The sequence below is a fragment of the Anomaloglossus baeobatrachus genome, chromosome 11, assembly GCF_048569485.1.
Source record: "Anomaloglossus baeobatrachus isolate aAnoBae1 chromosome 11, aAnoBae1.hap1, whole genome shotgun sequence".
NCBI classification, from domain to species: Eukaryota; Metazoa; Chordata; class Amphibia; order Anura; family Aromobatidae; genus Anomaloglossus; species Anomaloglossus baeobatrachus.
The window spans coordinates 67,035,833-67,054,304 of record NC_134363.1 but is presented as its reverse complement, the minus strand read 5'-3'; the positions used below and the strand labels follow the sequence as shown (position 1 = coordinate 67,054,304).

Sequence of the window (18,472 nt, the reverse complement as noted above, 5' to 3'; positions counted from 1 at the left end):
CCCACATCTCTTCTGTTTAGAATATCCAGCAAAATGCCATCTGCACATCACTGTACAACGTCATGGTGGGCAACTAATCAGAAGAGATGCTAGTAGATAAGACAAGGCCCATAGAGCTCTGGTCCAATGTCTAGAGACTATCGTTGTGGCTGATGGACCAGGGTACTCGGAATCTTTTTGCTCAACTCTAGTATCCATCTCTCTAGTTGCTTGTTGTCTTCCACTTCTCTTTCTGTTCCTATTGCAATCCACTACGGACATTGAAATGAATCCTACAATTTTTACAAAATTATTGTAGCTTTTCCCAAGGGCGATAATACTTCTGACAGGTTTACTTCATAAACAAATTGAAGCCAATGAAGAATATGCCCCACCTTGGTTGCTATATCTGACATTCTCCTTTTTCAAATGTGTACTTTATATTATATAGAAGTGGATATCTAATACTATAATGTTCATTATGTATAGGGCACAATTTTGTTGTCAAGCTACCCCATTCATGAACCAGTGAGTGAAAAAACATACGTGTAAAAATGGCTGAAAGGGATTGTCCGGTGAAGTTCTGTAGTTGCTGTTAGTTGTTTTCCAGCAATTGTAAAATACAGTAAGAAAATAAACTAATTTAATTCAATAGCCTGGTTTTAGATGCCTCATGTGAAAGCTTCAGCTTCTGATGTCCTTTGGACAAAGCAGAGATTACTTCTTCTCTTTCTGTATGGAGATGGCTGTTTGTTTGTCCAAGTTCATTAACTTAATGATCCCCATCCTCTTCATCAGTTATGCCAAAGAAGAATTTTGTTTTAGTTAATGAATTGAGCCAGAAAGCCAGCCCCTTTCAGTAAAAAATACCTTTTGTGAGACTAATCACTACTCACGAACAAGCCTTGTGGCAGGGTAGTTAAATGTTCCGAGGTCAGATGCCAAGAGAGAATGTCGTAAACTAAGAGAAAAGACAAAGGCCTAGTAAGGTCATGGTCTGGGGTCAGAATACCAGAAGGATAGCTGATCAAACCAAAGGCAAATGGATGGTAAGAGGAGGTCAAAGGCCAAGCAGCACTAGATCAAAACACAGAGCACAAATAGACAAAGCTAACAAGCATCAAATAGCAAATATAATAACTGGCAGTGATCTGGGACTGACTGCTCAGCTAAGTAGCTGAGCAATCACTAAAAACATGAAACACCTGAAGAAGCCCAGCACCACCCAATCTCAAATTGAATGGCTGAGCCATCAATCAACATATTCAATGAAAAAGAAAGAGGTAGCGCATATGAGAAGCACCCGTGGGCTGAAATTACATTAATACAAATATGGATTTGCTCACCTGAAGAGGTTGTGCGCCCTCGCACAACCCCGTTGGTGGGTAGATAGATCCTCCGGAGTAGGGGGCTATCTCCGCTGGCGTTACCGTTGCTTAGCTGAATGAATCCAGATTTGGTATCGCTGCTGGCTCCTGGATTCACCGGCACCTTGGATCCTGGAGCACCTGTGCGATCCTCCGTCCTTCAGCTGAGTGGTTCGAGTTAGACCTGGCAGGTCCTATTACTCTGAGCAGCTCTAACCGAATTCCCTTGTCGGGAGTGTGCATATAGTGGATTAAAAATTTCGGTCTGGTTGAGCGCTAGTAAATGGGCTGCCAGTCTTGTAAGATGATTTGCTTTATTATTAATAGTAATAAAAAAGCTCCTGTTTTTACACAACGCATTTCAGCAAAATCTCTGTTGCTTTCCTCAGGTATAACAGGAGTAGTTTGCATACATTAAATTTATAGGTGAAATAAAGACCCCACAGGTGAAACTTATGGGTGTGCCGTAAAATTAGGTCGTTGGGTCATTTAACCCTATGGGTACTAGAATTTTTTGATGAATCAGAAATATAATAAAAACACATATTATAGACACATATTAAAAGCAATAATGGCTAAAAAGATGTTATGGTAACATTGTTATATAGATAAAATTGAATAAATTTGTACTCATTGTATTAGATTACATAAAATGTATCGATAGTGTAGACACATCCAATAAAATCTTAATATTAAAATTGAAGACATAGGAAATATTCCATACCATTAAGATTTTATTAGATGTGTCTACACTATCGATACATATTATATAATCTAATACAATGAGTATAAATTTATTCAATTGTATCTATATAACAATTTTACAATAACATCTTTTTAGCCATTATTGCTTTTAATATGTGTCTATAATATGTGTTTTTATTATACTTCTGATTCATCATAAGATTCTAGTACCCATAAGGTTAAATGACCCAACAACCTAATTTTACGGCACACCCATAAATTTCACCTGTGGGGTCTTTATTTCACCTATAAATTAAATGTATGCAAACTACTCCTGTTATATCTGAGGAAAGCAACAGAGATGTTCATGACTAAGACTATGTGTCGGAACGCGTAGTTCGATGGGGTCCCTACAAACTTCACTATATCCTGCTGACCGCTTTGTATTCTACAGTTTTTAATGGATTTATATGAATAAATGTCTACTATTTTTAAACCTACACTCTGAGGACTGCGCTGGACTTCTTTTTCCATTACTCCCTGATAGTTACTAACAATTAGACAAATCCTTAGATAATTACTAGGGATGATCGAATACCTCAAATATTCGGCTTCGCGAATATTTTCCAAATAGGTTGCCGCTATTCGACTATTCGCGAATATTCGATGTGCAATGTAAATCTATGAGAAACTCAAATAACAACTATTCGGAACTATTCGGGCTTCCCATAGACTTACATTGCGCATCAAATATTCGCATAGCGGCGACCTATTCGGAAAATATTTGCAAAGCCGAATATTTGAGGTATTCGATCATCCCTAATAATTACTCTACATTGCTAATGACTAACCTCGTATGGGATATTTACAAAAAAGAGGAGCAGAACTTTTGAAATTCGAATTTGAAAACTTTGCAAGAATTTTCATCAAAAATATGAGTAACAGTGAATAAATTTAGAGGAATTTCAGTACTAGAAAGCTTATAATTGTTCACAAAATACATTCAGGGAAGAAGAGAGAAAGAACCACGAGAGCTTACAATTTATAGGCAAGAGAGAGAGAGAGGACCCAATTCGGTAGATGGCACGACAATGTAAATTTTGACTGCCCTTTAATGATTCAGCAATGTGGGGAAAGGTGCCAGGCAAGGTTTTTTTTGCAAACTGTGAATTGAATCTCAAAATTTGCATGGTACTGGGAGTTTAAAAAAAATTGATTTGAACTCAATCCTTCGCAAATTGATCCACTCATCTCTAAGTACAGTATTTCTATAGAATGTACTAGAAAATCTGACTGAAAGGCAACATAATGACACATAAGCTTTAACACTTAAAACTAGAGATGAGCGGACCCGTGGAAGTTCACTTTGGTGGGGTTCAGCGAAACTTTAAATTAAGATCGGTTTGGGACCTGAACTTGACCTGAACTGCATTGGAAGTCACAAATTGGGCAGTTCGGGTCTCCGCCCACATGCAGCCAGCCATAAACAGAGCAATGTGAGGAAGTGCGTGGGGGGTTTCCATTTTGTTTTGAGTGTACACTACATTCAATCATGCTGATGTTACCCCCAGTGTGAGACGTTCAAACACTGTAAGTGGCTCAAACTTGGGTGAGAACCAAGCGTACCCAAGCGCAACAATGCTGTACAAGTAGTGTTCATATGTAAAGCACCAAAACTCCAAATTCAAACTCTATTTTTTGTGTAAAGTCCATATTTGGTACGAATACTGAACACCGGCCCTTGAGTTTGCTCATCTTTACTTACAAGTATAAGAAAGTACAAGGTGGGCCATAATTATGTATACATCCTGGGTAGGCCATAAGTATGGATATACCCTGATAAAATGAAAGTGGTTGCTATTATCACCTTACAGTTTGTGGCATATTAGCACATGGGAGGGGCAAAACATTTGAGGCCCATGGCAGCCATCTGCAAAGCCATTTTGAATTGAACTTTACTCTTTTTTTTATCAAGGTGTATCCATATGTATGGCCCACCCAGGGTGTATCCATACTTATGGCCCACTCTGCACATTAATTAATGCAGAATATATTTAGAGAATGTACAGTTAGGTCCAGAAATATTTGGACAGTGACACAAGTTTTGTTATTTTAGCTGTTTACAAAAACATGTTCAGAAATACAATTATATATATAATATGGGCTGAAAGTGCACACTCCCAGCTGCAATATGAGAGTTTTCACATCCAAATCAGAGAAAGGGTTTAGGAATCATAGCTCTGTAATGCATAGCCTCCTCTTTTTATAGGGACCGAAAGTAATTGGACAAGAGACTCTAAGGGCTGCTATTAACTCTGAAGGCATCTCCCTCGTTAACCTGTAATCAATGAAGTAGTTAAAAGGTCTGGGGTTGATTACAGGTGTGTGGTTTTGCATTTGGAAGCTGTTGCTGTGACCAGACAACATGCGGTCTAAGGAACTCTCAATTGAGGTGAAGCAGAACATCCTGAGGCTGAAAAAAAAGAAAAAATCCATCAGAGAGATAGCAGACATGCTTGGAGTAGCAAAATCAACAGTCGGGTACATTCTGAGAAAAAAGGAATTGACTGGTGGGCTTGGGAGCTCAAAAAGGCCTGGGCGTCCACGGATGACAACAGTGGTGGATGATCGCCGCATACTTTCTTTGGTGAAGAAGAACCCGTTCACAACATCAACTGAAGTCCAGAACACTCTCAGTGAAGTAGGTGTATCTGTCTCTAAGTCAACAGTAAAGAGAAGACTCCATGAAAGTAAATACAAAGGGTTCACATCTAGATGCAAACCATTCATCAATTCCAAAAATAGACAGGCCAGAGTTAAATTTGCTGAAAAACACCTCATGAAGCCAGCTCAGTTCTGGAAAAGTATTCTATGGACAGATGAGACAAAGATCAACCTGTACCAGAATGATGGGAAGAAAAAAGTTTGGAGAAGAAAGGGAACGGCACATGATCCAAGGCACACCACATCCTCTGTAAAACATGGTGGAGGCAACGTGATGGCATGGGCATGCATGGCTTTCAATGGCACTGGGTCACTTGTGTTTATTGATGACATAACAGCAGACAAGAGTAGCCGGATGAATTCTGAAGTGTACTGGGATATACTTTCAGCCCAGATTCAGCTAAATGCTGCAAAGTTAATCGGACGGCGCTTCATAGTACAGATGGACAATGACCCCAAGCATACAGCCAAAGCTACCCAGGAGTTCATGAGTGCAAAAAAGTGGAACATTCTGCAATGGCCAAGTCAATCACCAGATCTTAACCCAATTGAGCATGCATTTCACTTGCTCAAATCCAGACTTAAGACGGAAAGATCCACAAACAAGCAAGACCTGAAGGCTGCAGCTGTAAAGGCCTGGCAAAGCATTAAGAAGGAGGAAACCCAGCGTTTGGTGATGTCCATGGGTTCCAGACTTAAGGCAGTGATTGCCTCCAAAGGATTCGCAACAAAATATTGAAAATAAAAATATTTTGTTTGGGTTTGGTTTATTTGTCCAATTACTTTTGACCTCCTAAAATGTGGAGTGTTTGTAAAGAAATGTGTACAATTCCTACAATTTCTATCAGATATTTTTGTTCAAACCTTCAAATTAAACGTTACAATCTGCACTTGAATTCTGTTGTAGAGATTTCATTTCAAATCCAATGTGGTGGCATGCAGAGCCCAACTCGCGAAAATTGTGTCACTGTCCAAATATTTCTGGAACTAACTGTATAGCCTTAACGTTGGGTGAGTCTACATTAAAGAATTAATAGCTAAATTATAGCACTCAAATTCAGTAGGCTGCATCAAAGCTAGCATGATAATCTCATCTATTTAGAAGCGCATGGAGTATAGAGCAAATCATTTTATGTTTTCATAAAAATATAAAATATTCATAAAATATGATATCTTTGCAAAAAATATGTAATGTCACTTTTTAAATGGCAGCATACGGCTTTCCTCTGAGAAATACAACATAGTCAATCCACAACAGTAAAAATCTAGGCATCTCCTACAAATGGAGAGAGAATACATTTGAGTTTTAGTACAATATTCGTGTAAAATCTTAAATAAAACATGATGCAACTTGTCCATAGTATCTACATTAATTTTGGAAAAAGGTTGCCTACAATATATCCATTTAGTCTTCTTCAGTCATAACTTTTCCTGGCAAGGCCCGTTAACAAGGTAAAGGGTATCAAAATTAAACAAAGATTTTGGAGTTGACTGAATTCAATAGTCAAATGAACGAGAATACTGGCAAAACATTGGTCAATCGACAATTACTCAATTCTTTTTTCCAAAATATCAAAAATTGTGTGCCAAGAACATGTAGCAGATAGCAACCTTGAAGAACAGAATTTTAGTGAAGTAATGGACATCTGTTGGTTTTGGAAAGAAAACCATATTTTGATTTACAATGCTTTTTTCTCTCCTCCAGTAACCTAGAGAATTGTGTTGGTCCCCAGAGACCGCAGACTTTTAATAAAATTCTATGTACACTGAATCAAGCTTAAAAGCCTAACATGAAATGTCACAACTGTCACTGAGAGTTAAAGGGCAGCTTAGGGAGTAAAGCCATATATAGCTAGCATTAAGGTATTTAATATAATGCAACTTGACTGAGAATGAAGCACTAAAATAAGCCACCTGTCTTCTCAAGAAAGGGTTTGTATCAACACATGTGATGCGTAATACTAGGATTTGTCATGAATGTTCAGCCATTATAGGAAAAGGTTGAACATAAGGCCTCTGCAAACAGCCAAGTAAAGCTGAGAGATGGAAAAGTATCCTCCTAACTATATTGGTTGGTTGAGGTCCAGTTGGCTTTTTCTGATGATGTCATGGTCAGTCATTGATCTCTATGTGGCCACCATGTGGCACAAAGATTCATATGGAGCCAACAAAAAAAAAGGTAGAGAAAACGAGGTAATTTGTTGCTTTTTCATCTCCATTTTAGGGGTACTTTGCATGCTGTGACATCGCAAGCCGATGCTGCGATGTCGAGCGTGATAGTCCCCGCCCCCGTCGCAGCAGCGATATCTTGTGATAGCTGCCGCAGCGAATATTATCGCTACGCCAGCTTCACATGCATTCACCTGTCGTGCGACGTCGCTCTGGCCGGCGACTCGCCTCCTTATTAAGGGGGCGGGTCGTGCGGCGTCACTGCGACGTCACACGGCAGGCGGCCAATAGGAGCGGAGCGGCGGAGATGAGCGGGATGTAAACATCCCGCCCACCTCCTCCCTTCCTCATTGCAGCCGGGACGCAGGTAGGAGATGTTCCTTGCTCCTGCGACTTCACACACAGCGATGTGTGCTGCCATAGGAACGAGGAACAACATCGTACCTGTCGCTGCAACGGCATTATGGAAATGTCGGACCCTACACTGATGATACAATAACGATGCTTTTGCGCTCATTAATCGTATCAAAAAGGATTTGCACACTACGATATCGACTGCGACACCGGATGTGCGTCACTTTCGATTTGACCCCACCAACATCGCACCTGCACCTGCGATGTCGTAGTGTGCAAAGCCCGCCTTATTCTATTGATTGGCAGGAGTGACCACTTTTGTACTCCTGATCAGAGATTGACAGGACTTCTAACCAATGTATCATTATGATTTTATCCTCCTGGAACCCATCTGAGAAAGAGACAAGAAATTAAAACTTAATGAACATCTGCACAGCAAAATCAAAAATATAGGAGCTTATGTTCTGTCTTTTTTCACTTTTCTCGACCACTTCAAGCTATGAAGTAGCTAAAATAATTGACCGGACAATTCTTCTGGTGGCTTCTAAGCTTGCATTATGTAACTCTCATGGCCTGTGTAAGAGCAGCGAGTGGTATTAGTGGACCAAGTAGACAATAGGGGGAGACCAGGGCTTACTCTTTAGTGGAGGGGCTTAACTAAGTGCCTACCGGGAGGCGGATGCCAGGTATCACTCCCAGGGCAGTGACCGGGACTGTGGCAGCTGAACCCCAGGACAGGTGATAGACTAAGATATAGATGAGTACAGACAGCGTGACTGAGGCAGGCTAGACAGGAGAGTACAGACAGGAATGGTGGACACAGCAAGGGTACACAGGTGTGGGAAGGCAGGTACTGGAGACAGACACAGGGTTAATAGGACCTGATAACTAGCTAGCAGACAAGTATGCTGACTAACTTAATGTATTGCGTAGGCATCTCCCATAATGGGAGGGTGCCTTAAATACATAATGTCTTTCAGACATATACTGAGAGGCACTTTCTGAAAATGGCGTGCCAGCCCTTTAAGAGGAGGGCCGATGTGCGTGTGCACATCTTAAGTGCACTCCTGGTAATCCTGTGCAGCATGTACAGGGCCCAGGAGGAAAAGTAAACAGCAGCACATGTGGATGGCTGGGGGAGTGTGGGGGAAGATGCGACCCAGCCGAGGTGGTAAGTAAGTCGGCGTCTCTGCAGAAAGTAAAAAAAAAGCCATGACTGGCAAAGATGCTGCAGAAAGTGTCCTAAGGGTCATCAGGAAAGTCACATCAGGGAAAAATACGTTGGTGTTTTCTTGAAACGTCTTCTGCTAAAAAAAACATATGGTTACACCAGTGTCTACAAGCCACCACATGCACATACCATTTAGGTTATAGTTTTAAGGTTTTCTGTGGTGTCCTACAGGATGGGCATATCATTGGTGCAGTCCCACCGGGGCCTAAGAGATAAGGGAGCTCTTACCTCCACCATAGCAGGTTCTACCTCCTTCATGTTGGATTGTGCATTATGATGAGCTAATGGACTGCAGAAGGCCAATTTACTATTCTCACACAAGGGCCATTTTCCATCTACATCTGCCAGTGGCATCGCATCCTATTTATTACTCATTTACAAAATATAACAAAGTGCAATTAACATGTTCTGTTTAAGATGATTAAAACTGATCATCTTGTTCAATGGGTAAAGTCTTAAGAGCGATGAGTCATCTGGTAGGGATGAAAAGTAACGGGCTACAGCCATGATCTGTAATATGCCATTGCTAAATGCGTTATTTTATGGAATTGTATGGATTCATTTCAGGTTTGTGATTCATTAGCAGAGAGCATTAATTATGGTGAATATTGCAATCCACCGATTTCTGTAGACTTGATTTGCAAACCACCAAACCTGATAATTAAGGTCCCATATTGCAAGTGGCACTATGACTAGGAATTCATATAATAGGATGTTAAATATAGCCATACTTTACACTAGCAATTTACTGTGAAAGAGGTTATATTCTTACACATTTCTGTCATCACATGAACATCCTGTTTGATGGGCTATTTAACAACATCTCCATATATTCGAATAAGATGCTAATATCATGTAATAATGTGATAGTGTCTTTTATGTCTAGTATAAGTGAAAATAATTGAACATTCTCATAAATTAGTAACAAAAAACCGTGATTCATGTTTTGTGAGTGAAGCAAAGCTCAGTATTCCTAATCAACAAGAATGATGTGTAAATGTGACACTGGTTTACTACAGAGTGGAAACTTTAAAAATGTATCAATAATAATTGGGCATGTGCATTATATTGCTTCCTATGAAGTCTCACAATGAATTCATAGGGTTTTAAGAGGTTTGCCAGTTTTAGAAAACTCCTTTCTCCAATTTCAGATAGATTTAAAAAGCACACTAACTTTACTCACCGTCCCCAGGTTCAGCTCTGAGTGTCTTTAATGTGCCCAGGGTGGTAGCCATGGGAGAGAGTCTCAGTTTCTTCGTCCCTAAGTGTTTGGAGGTAATTACGGGCGCAGCAAGTGCCAGAAGCCAATATGCATAAAAACATGAACATTTATTAGGCACAACGCGTTTCTAGGACATCAGTCCTCTTCATCAAGTGCTGATGTCCTGGAAATGCGTAGTGCCCAATAAATTTTGATATTTTTATGTATCTTGGCTCCTGGTACCTACAGCACCCGTGATTACCACCAAATACTTACGGACTACACTATTCCTCAGCACTTGTGCTGAGGTAGGGGTTGGAGCTGCAGCAGGTTTCCAGGTAGCTGTAATCATCATCACCGTGTGGACATCACAAGCCCCAGCTCGGACAGCTATCTAGCAGCCAGCATCAGATGGTTACCGCTCCACCTTATTGAATTTACGCTTTTACCGAGGTTGTGCACGGGTGCACAACTCCCTGAGTTGAGTGCGGTGTCTGCTTGTCTGACTGCTGAAAGTCTTGCGATTTTACACAGAAGCGCTCTTGTCTCTCTTTATCTTTGCACAGTTTCTTCGTCCCACCACACTACAAACAATGGTGGTGGTGTGTGGTAGCATTATCTCATCATACTGATACCTCTAGGCTGGGATTCTTCTTCTTGTCCTCTGCTGCACATAGTGTGGTACTGCTGTGTTTAAGGCCATTAAAGCAGAGTCGAAGCAATGGGTAGAAATGTCTTGCACTTTACTTACGAGTGGTTTCAAACACAGTTTCCTACACGGTATTGCTACTTAGACACACACCGGCTCTTTCAGATCACTAGTAGGCACACTGTTAACTCTTTCCAGACCGTCTACTAAGGAGGTATATGAAGGTTGACAATCCCACTTATGTTGACCACTTATGTCACCGTTTAACCACATGAGTCCATGTTAGAGTTGAGCAAGTACCTAGCTATTCGTACTTGCTATACTCATAACGAGTACTGTCTAATACTCCCTTATTTGATCCGATTAGTGTGTGCGATGCAAGTCAATGGGGAAAAACTTACAAAGTAACGAGTAAACTTCCACAAATAGTATGGCATTCTGGTTACTCGTTACTTTGAAAGTTTTTCCCCACTGACTTGCATTGCACACACTAATCGGAACGAATAAGCGAGTATTAGGCTATGTGCGCACTAGGCCGTTTTACCCGCGGATTTATCCGCGGTTTTGCTGCGGAAATTTCTTGAGAAATCTTTGAAATCTTTCTGCAGACATTTACCAGGAAAACGTATAGGAAAAAAAAATAGCTGTGCGCACGCTGCGTTTTTTTCTCAAGAAAATTCTTTGTGAAGATTTTCTTGAGAAAATTTCTCGAGAAAATGTGCATGTTACTTCTTTTCCGGTATACCCCTGGAATTTCACTCCATTCACTGTAATGTAATAGCGAAATTCCGGGGATATACCGCAGGTAGCAAATAATGTGCGGTATACCCCCGGTATAGGCGCGATTTACCTGCGCTATTGTACATCGCTGCCTGCGGCTTTGCAGGGAGTGGACGCAGCACAGAAGCACTTCCGTGTGACCTCCAGGTCCCCGTGCAGTCTGTGTCCCGCTCCGGCCCCGCGGCTGCCTGCCCTGCAGTGTGTCAGTGTCTGCCCGCAGTATCAGCAGCTTGTCACCCTGCAGCGCAGGCAAACACTTACACACTGCAGTGCGTGCAGCCGCCGGGATGCCGAGCGCTGCTGTCAGGAGGTGAGATGAGATCATTACCTGCTGTGACGATCTCCTGCCTCCTGACGTCACCGCTGTCACTGCCCTCTATGCCCGCGGCCCGAGACTGTCACTAGCGGTGACGTCACAGGCTCTCGCGATACTGCTGACAACGCGGCGGGCATAGAAGTCAGTGACAGCGCTGATGGCAGGACTGCAGGAGATCGTCACAGCAGGTAATGATCTCATCTATCCTCCTGATGGCAGCGCTCATCATCCCCTGCAGTGACCTGGGCTGACCTATTGATGTTCGCTCAGGTCACTGCATTGCTCTCCCAGCCAATGGGGAACATTCTGTTCTTCATTGAATGGGACAGTGACTATGGTATGGATCGCCGTGGGACCCCCCCCTTATTGGATTACGCCGGACGTGGAATTGATTGTTCTTTTCAATAAATTGGTGAAAGAGGGAATGTGGGGAGTGTTTTTTCAAATAAAACTTTTTTTGTTGTCTATTTTTTATTTCTTACTGACTGGGTTGGTGATGTCGCATATCTGATAGACGCGTGACATCACGAACCCCAGGGCTTGATGCCAGGTGACATTACACATCTGGCATCAACCCCATATATTACCCCGTTTGCCACCGCACCAGGGCAACGGGATGAGTTGGGGCGAAGCGCCAGGATTGGCACGTCTAATGGATGCGCGCACTTCTGGGGCGGCTGCAGCCTGCTATTTTTAGGCTGGGGAGTGTCCAATAACAGTGGACCTCCCTAGTCTGAGAATATCAGACCCCAGCTGTCCGCTTTACCTTGGCTGGTGATACAATATGGGGGGACCCCATGTTTTTTGTTTTAAATTATTTATTTAATGTAAAATAACAGCGTGGGGTGCCCTCTGTTTTGGATTACCAGCCAAGGTGAAGCTGCCAGCTGTAGTCTGCAGGCTGCAGCCGTCTGCTTTACCCTAGCTGGCTACAAAAGATGGGGGGACCTCACGTCATTTTTTTTTTAATTATTTATTTTTTTGGCTAAATACAAGGCTAGGCACCCTTTAGTGCCACATGAAAGTCACTAAAGGGTGCCAGCTTAGAATATGCAGGAGGGTGGGACATTATATAGGTCTTTCTCATCTATCTATCTATCTATCTATCTATTCATCTATCTATCTATCTATTCATCTATCCATCTTTCCCTCTATCCATTATCTGTCTATCTATCGATTATCTATCTATTATCTATATTATGTATTGCAGTTCAGCATAAAAAAACTGCAGGGACCAACCTGCGGAAAAACCGCAGCAAAACCGCGGCAAAATCGCGACAAAAACGTATGCGTTTTTCCCGCGGTTTTGGCGCAGTTTTTTACCGCAGGTGCTGTAATCTTCAACTCCCAGAAGTTTCTCAAGAAATTTTCTTGAGAAAAATCACTTTTCTAGTGCGCACATAGCCTTAGACAGTACTTGTCATGAGTATAGCGAGTACGAATAGTTAGGTATTCACTCAACTCTAGTCCATGTTTTTGCTGTAGCTAAGATACCTGGCACAGCTATGATACTTTTCCCGGATTTGCTCTTAGGGTTGATACTCCTGTGCCAGTGTCCTTCAGCTGGGCGGCCTCTTTTCTCTTTAAAGGGTCCCCGTTACACACTGCTGTGACACTGTCCACATCTTTTCACACTGCCTGCTTGGTGTGGAGTCACCCTGTCTCAGGAGGTCTCACTGGACCTACGTCTGCACTCCGAACCTGGTCACCTCTGCTTCCTCCTTGCACTCTTTTGCTTCTACCACACAACACACATCCCCAAAAATCAGGAAATACCTTTTCCTATATTTCCCTTACTCCACCCCACTATGGGCCAGCTCTTCAGTTAATCCTGTCAACTGTCTCCCTTCTTAAAAGCTGATCTCTCTTAAGCAATCGGTAAACAAGAAACCCGTGACACCTTGTATTGTTTGGCAGTACTGCGAATATGTAAAAGGTGATTAAAATAGTTACCATAACTATACATATAAACGCACAACATACTTGAGTCATAAAATCAAAGATGTCTTGGGAGGGTGTAGGACCATAAGTCACCCTTTTATTTCCCTGTCATTGGTCCTTGGAGTCTGTTATCATCTGCAGAGCTGCAACAAATTATTTAACTCAGCTGTTTTGAACAGTTTGTGACGTTAACTCAGGCAGAGTCACTGAGATCAGTTACTGGCAGCAATTCTGTCTGTGTCGTCAGTGCTGCAGACAGTAAGGGACACGAGCAGCGGCAGAGACTCAGCGCTGGACATGACGAAGATGAGTAAAGCACTGTTTGTTTTTTTCCAAACAAACTGCAGATGTTGGGATAGGGTTTTTTCAAAATAAATAAACCCCTTTAATTCATTAATAATCACAGATATGCCTTTTCAAGGCAGTCGTTAACTACGTTTATGACTTTTTTCCAGAGTATTGTGTTTTTTTAGGTGAGGCTGAGAAAACAGATGGTATGTGACCATTCTGCCATCTCAATCTGTATATACACAGCGCTCATACGAATGGGACATAACAGTCACTACCTCTATGTTCCTAGACCCTTGATCAAATAATTGTTTTGTGATTGTGCTTCTGGGTCTAATTGATAACATTTATCACTTATCAGGTCTGCTATAACATACTGTATCTAGTCATAGGGGAAATAGGAAGAAAACAAACGAAAAGTTTAAAAAGATAAGTTCCAAATTGGGGTTTCAAAGTGTTTGAAGGAAAAATAAACTAAAAGTAAAACAAAGAGTATGCAATCAAAAATAAATTCATTAATTAATAAAGAACAAATAAACTCTGAGCCAATGTATACAAAGCCCTCTAACCTGAACATAAAGGTGTTGTTGTCTTTCTTCAAAGGAAACCAGTCACCAATTTTTTTCATGGCAGAAGAAAGAATAGCATAAGACCTGTGCTGCATTCCATAAAGGTATATATTATCTCCTGACTACACCTGTACATCGCCCAAAACCTTTTGAAGTTCTTCCACATTGTATGTAAATGGAGACCATCAGGTATGATGGGCATCCTTGCTGTAGCATCTATCCCTCATCTCCGCTGCCATCGCCATCCTCATTCTTTGATTGAGGTGGATAACACCTCCTGTGCCATCCACATAGCCAGGAAGAATTTTGCACCTGCGTGGAGACATCACCAGTTCACTTATGTACACTTTTCTGTTCCTATTGCTGGCAGAGCCTAAAACATAAGTTCAAATGCTTATTATGTTTTAGGCTCTTCACGCTGTAGGGTAGAGCAAAGTGTGCATGTGTAAAGCCCCACAGGTGTTGTGTCGGTGCATTACCTTCAGGGACTCCACATGGATGGAACAGTCTGGTCATAGTTAGGGAACCTTCTTTAGGATTGTCGTGACGCCACTCTCGGTATTGCGGTCAGGGTGACTGCCACTGCAGATTAAGGGGTGCCTTGGGCTGATGGTGAGTGCAGTCAGTTGTAGTGGCCTCCCGAGAGTGAAGCAAGCACCAGGGCCCTGTGTAAGTGTGTGGCACCACAAGTCGCAGAATGACTCACACGCACAAGCAGAATGTCTTTCAGGGGTTTTACTCACATTAGGTGGCAGGGTGAGTAACCCGGGCGTAGCTGAGATGAACCAGGCTGGCACCAGGGATCCTTCTGGCTGGCTGATGAGGGTGACTACCAACTCGTCTTCCTTAGCCCTTTTGTGTTTGTGGTGACCCCGACTTGAAGTCCCTACGGGGGTCACAAAGGAAAGTTGCTGCTGCCTGTTCTCCCCTCGTTTCGGCCCGTTTGCTTGTAGCCTGGACCAGGTCACTCCGGCTGCTTGCCTCCTGTGAACTATGGGCCCTCTCTTTGCTACATGGCTGCGGACTCTGTGGTGGTATGGTGTAGGTCTGGAGTGCCCCCACCGGCAGGTTTGGCAGAAGAAAGGTGAATCTATCTCTGCACTGGGACCTGTTACCCCTGCGGGCTTGGTACCTCCCTGGCAGTTCCCTTACTCTGCCACCCCTTTGCTCTCTCTAGCCTTGGGTGTATTTCGCGCGGCACTACCAGGTGACCGATCTCCCCCGTCGGTAGTCACTGCGCATACGCTGTCAGCTTGTGACCAGGGTCTGCTGCATGTGACTTCTCTCCCTGAGCTGCACTCACTAACTGGCTCACTACTTCCTCCTCGCCTGTTCTTGCCTATGCAACCTAGCAACCAGGCTCTCTACCACACCCCTTGAGTGGACATGGAGGCCACGCCCCCTCCTGGAATCTCTCAGGAGTCCTCCCAAAGGTAGATGTGTGAGACCTGATTACTATGCACCTGTGTAGTCACACCTCGGTCAGCCTTCTGGATTACCTGTATTGTACTGCCCCCAGCATGGGTGCAGTACTCAGTGGTGCCTGACCAGGTCAGGGGTGCCACACATGCGCAAGCCAGCAGTGTCTCTATGCAGGTGCAAGATTTAGCCCGGCTATGTGGATAAAACAGAAGGTGTCATCCAAGTCAATCAGAGCGGGGAGAGAGTGGTCAGCAGTGGAGAGGAGGAACAGATGGCACGTCAAGGACACCCATCAGATACTTCCCGCAGCACCTAAAAGTAGGAGGGGTTAGATATATGAACAATGTTTTCTTACTTTCGTACAGAAGAAAATGACAAATAATTGCTATATGGTTAACCCCTTCACGACCTTGGCCATATCTGTCCCGAGTCCGCGGTAATCCCCGAACATGTCTGCTGATCTGATCAGCAGACATGCAAAGCTAACAGGCGCGGGTGGATTGGAGATCCAACTGTGCTTTTCAACCCCTTAGATTGTGCTGTCAAACTCTGACAGCGAGGTTTAATGTGCTCTGGCTGGGATTGCGCTGTGCCCCACCGCCATCAGTGGCCCCATGATGTTATCACATATGATCACCCTTGTTGCTGCCATGACTCACTTCCTGTGAATACTGGCTGAGCACCGACACTCCCAGGAACACAGCATTTCTGCTGATTAGAAGAATGCTGAAGCATCACTCTGATCAGCTGAAGAGATCAGACAGTGTAGCCATAAAGTCCCCTAGAGGGACTAATAAAATTAATTAAAGAAGTTAAATAAAGTGTTTTAAAAAATAGAAAAAAAAAATAGAAAAAACCTAAAAGTTTTTTTGCCCCAATGAAAATAAAACAAAAATAATAAAAAATACACACATTTAGTATTGTCACATACAAAAATGCCCAATCAAAACATAAAATCAATAATCTGATCAGTATACAATGTAGCAAGAAAAAAATTCCAAACCCCAAAATTACGTTTTTTTAGTCACCACCACAAAATTGAGTTAAAAAGCAATAACAGGCGATCAAAACAGCGCATCTATACAAAAATTATATAATTAAAAATGCCAACTCAAGATGCAAAAAATAAGCCATCACTGAGCCCCAGATCCCGAAAAATGAGAACACTACCTGTCTCAGAAAATGGCAACAAAAGCGAAATTCTTTTTTTTACAAACTTCTGAATTTTTTTTCACCACTCAGATAAAAGTAAAACTATACATTTTTGGTATCTACGAACATATACTGACCTGTGGAATCATAACATCAGGTCAGTTTTTCAAAATAGGGAACACGGTAAAATTAAACCCCTCAAAAAACAATTGTGCAATTGCACTTTTTTTTTTTGCATTTTCACCGCACTTGGAATTTTGTTTCCTGTTTTCCAGCAGAATGAATGGTGTAATCCAAAAGTACAACTCGTCCCATAAAAAAACAATATGGCTGAAAAATAAAAAAATGTTATGGCTCTTGGAAAAAGGGGAGGAAAAAATGAGAACGAAAAATGGAAAATCGGGGTGAAAGGGTTAAATATGAATGCCCTTTTTCTGACAAAAAAATAACAAAAATTACTTTATTATTCTAAAAATAATAATTTTGACCTTTTGAGTTGACCAGTACAAGCTTAAAATTATGGATTATAGAATTATTTTTTTCCAACATCTTAATATTTTTGACATTCTAATAATTATATTACCTTAAATATCTAATATATATCAAAATACTTTCTTGGAGTTTCACATAATTAAAAAAATATATTGTTTCATAATGTATTACTGTCAAACATTAAAAAAATAGTTTTGAACTTTCTTCTTCACTTAAAACATTATAACAATGCGATTCCTCAATAATTACTCTTGGGTCCATGAGAAACGGATTTTCACAGAAGGCAAATGTCTTCCTAAAACTAATTAAAACACTTTTGTAAAATTAAAATATATTGCAATTTAGAAAGAGGAAATAATTTGCTATCATTCATCATGGCACTGCAAACTAGTGTAGAGGCACAAATCTGGCTATTTATTTGCAATAAAGGGAGTCTGTAACCCTTAAAATGCAATTCAAACTGCTTAAACATTTCTACAGGGACTTAAGGGGCCTTTACATGCAGCGACATCGCTAGCAATGTCGCTGGGGAAAGCACCCGCCCCCGTCGTTTGTACGTCACGGGCAAATCGCTACCTGAGGCGCACAATATCCTTAGGAGTCGTCACACGGGACTTACCTGCCTAGCAATGTCGCTGTTGCCAGCGAACCGCCTCCTTTCTAAGGGGGCGGTCCGTGCGGTTTCACAGTGGCGTCACTAAGCGAATGCCCAATAGAAGCGGAGGGGCAGAGATGAGCGTTCCAAACATCCCGCCCACCTCCTTCCTTCCTCATTGCCGGCGGCCGCAGGTAAGCTGTAGTTCGTCGTTCCCGAGGTGTCAGACATAGCGATGTGTGCTGCCTCGAGAACGACGAACAACCTGAGTCCTCAACAATCAATGATTTTTTGAAAAGGAACGACATGTCAACGATGGAGGATTAGGTGAGTAATTTCCATTGTTAACGGCCGCTCGTTGGTGTAACACGCAACGACATCTCTAACGATGCCCGATGTGCGTCACGGAATCCGTGACCCCAGCGATATATCATTACATACGTTGTTGCGTGTAACGGGGCCTTTAGCCTTTATAAAAATAAAACCAGCAGTATATATTTTAGTATTGAGTATTTTAGTGTCAGATTTGTAAATCAACTTATATTTCATGTGCGAATAT

General features: G+C 42.1%; 1 protein-coding gene across 4 annotated transcripts in view; it reads left to right on the top strand.

The window, feature by feature from the left end:
- GRIN2D (glutamate ionotropic receptor NMDA type subunit 2D) overlaps nt 1-18,472 on the top strand; it is a 1,213,579-nt gene that overhangs the window by 644,779 nt on the left and 550,328 nt on the right. The window lies entirely within an intron of this gene.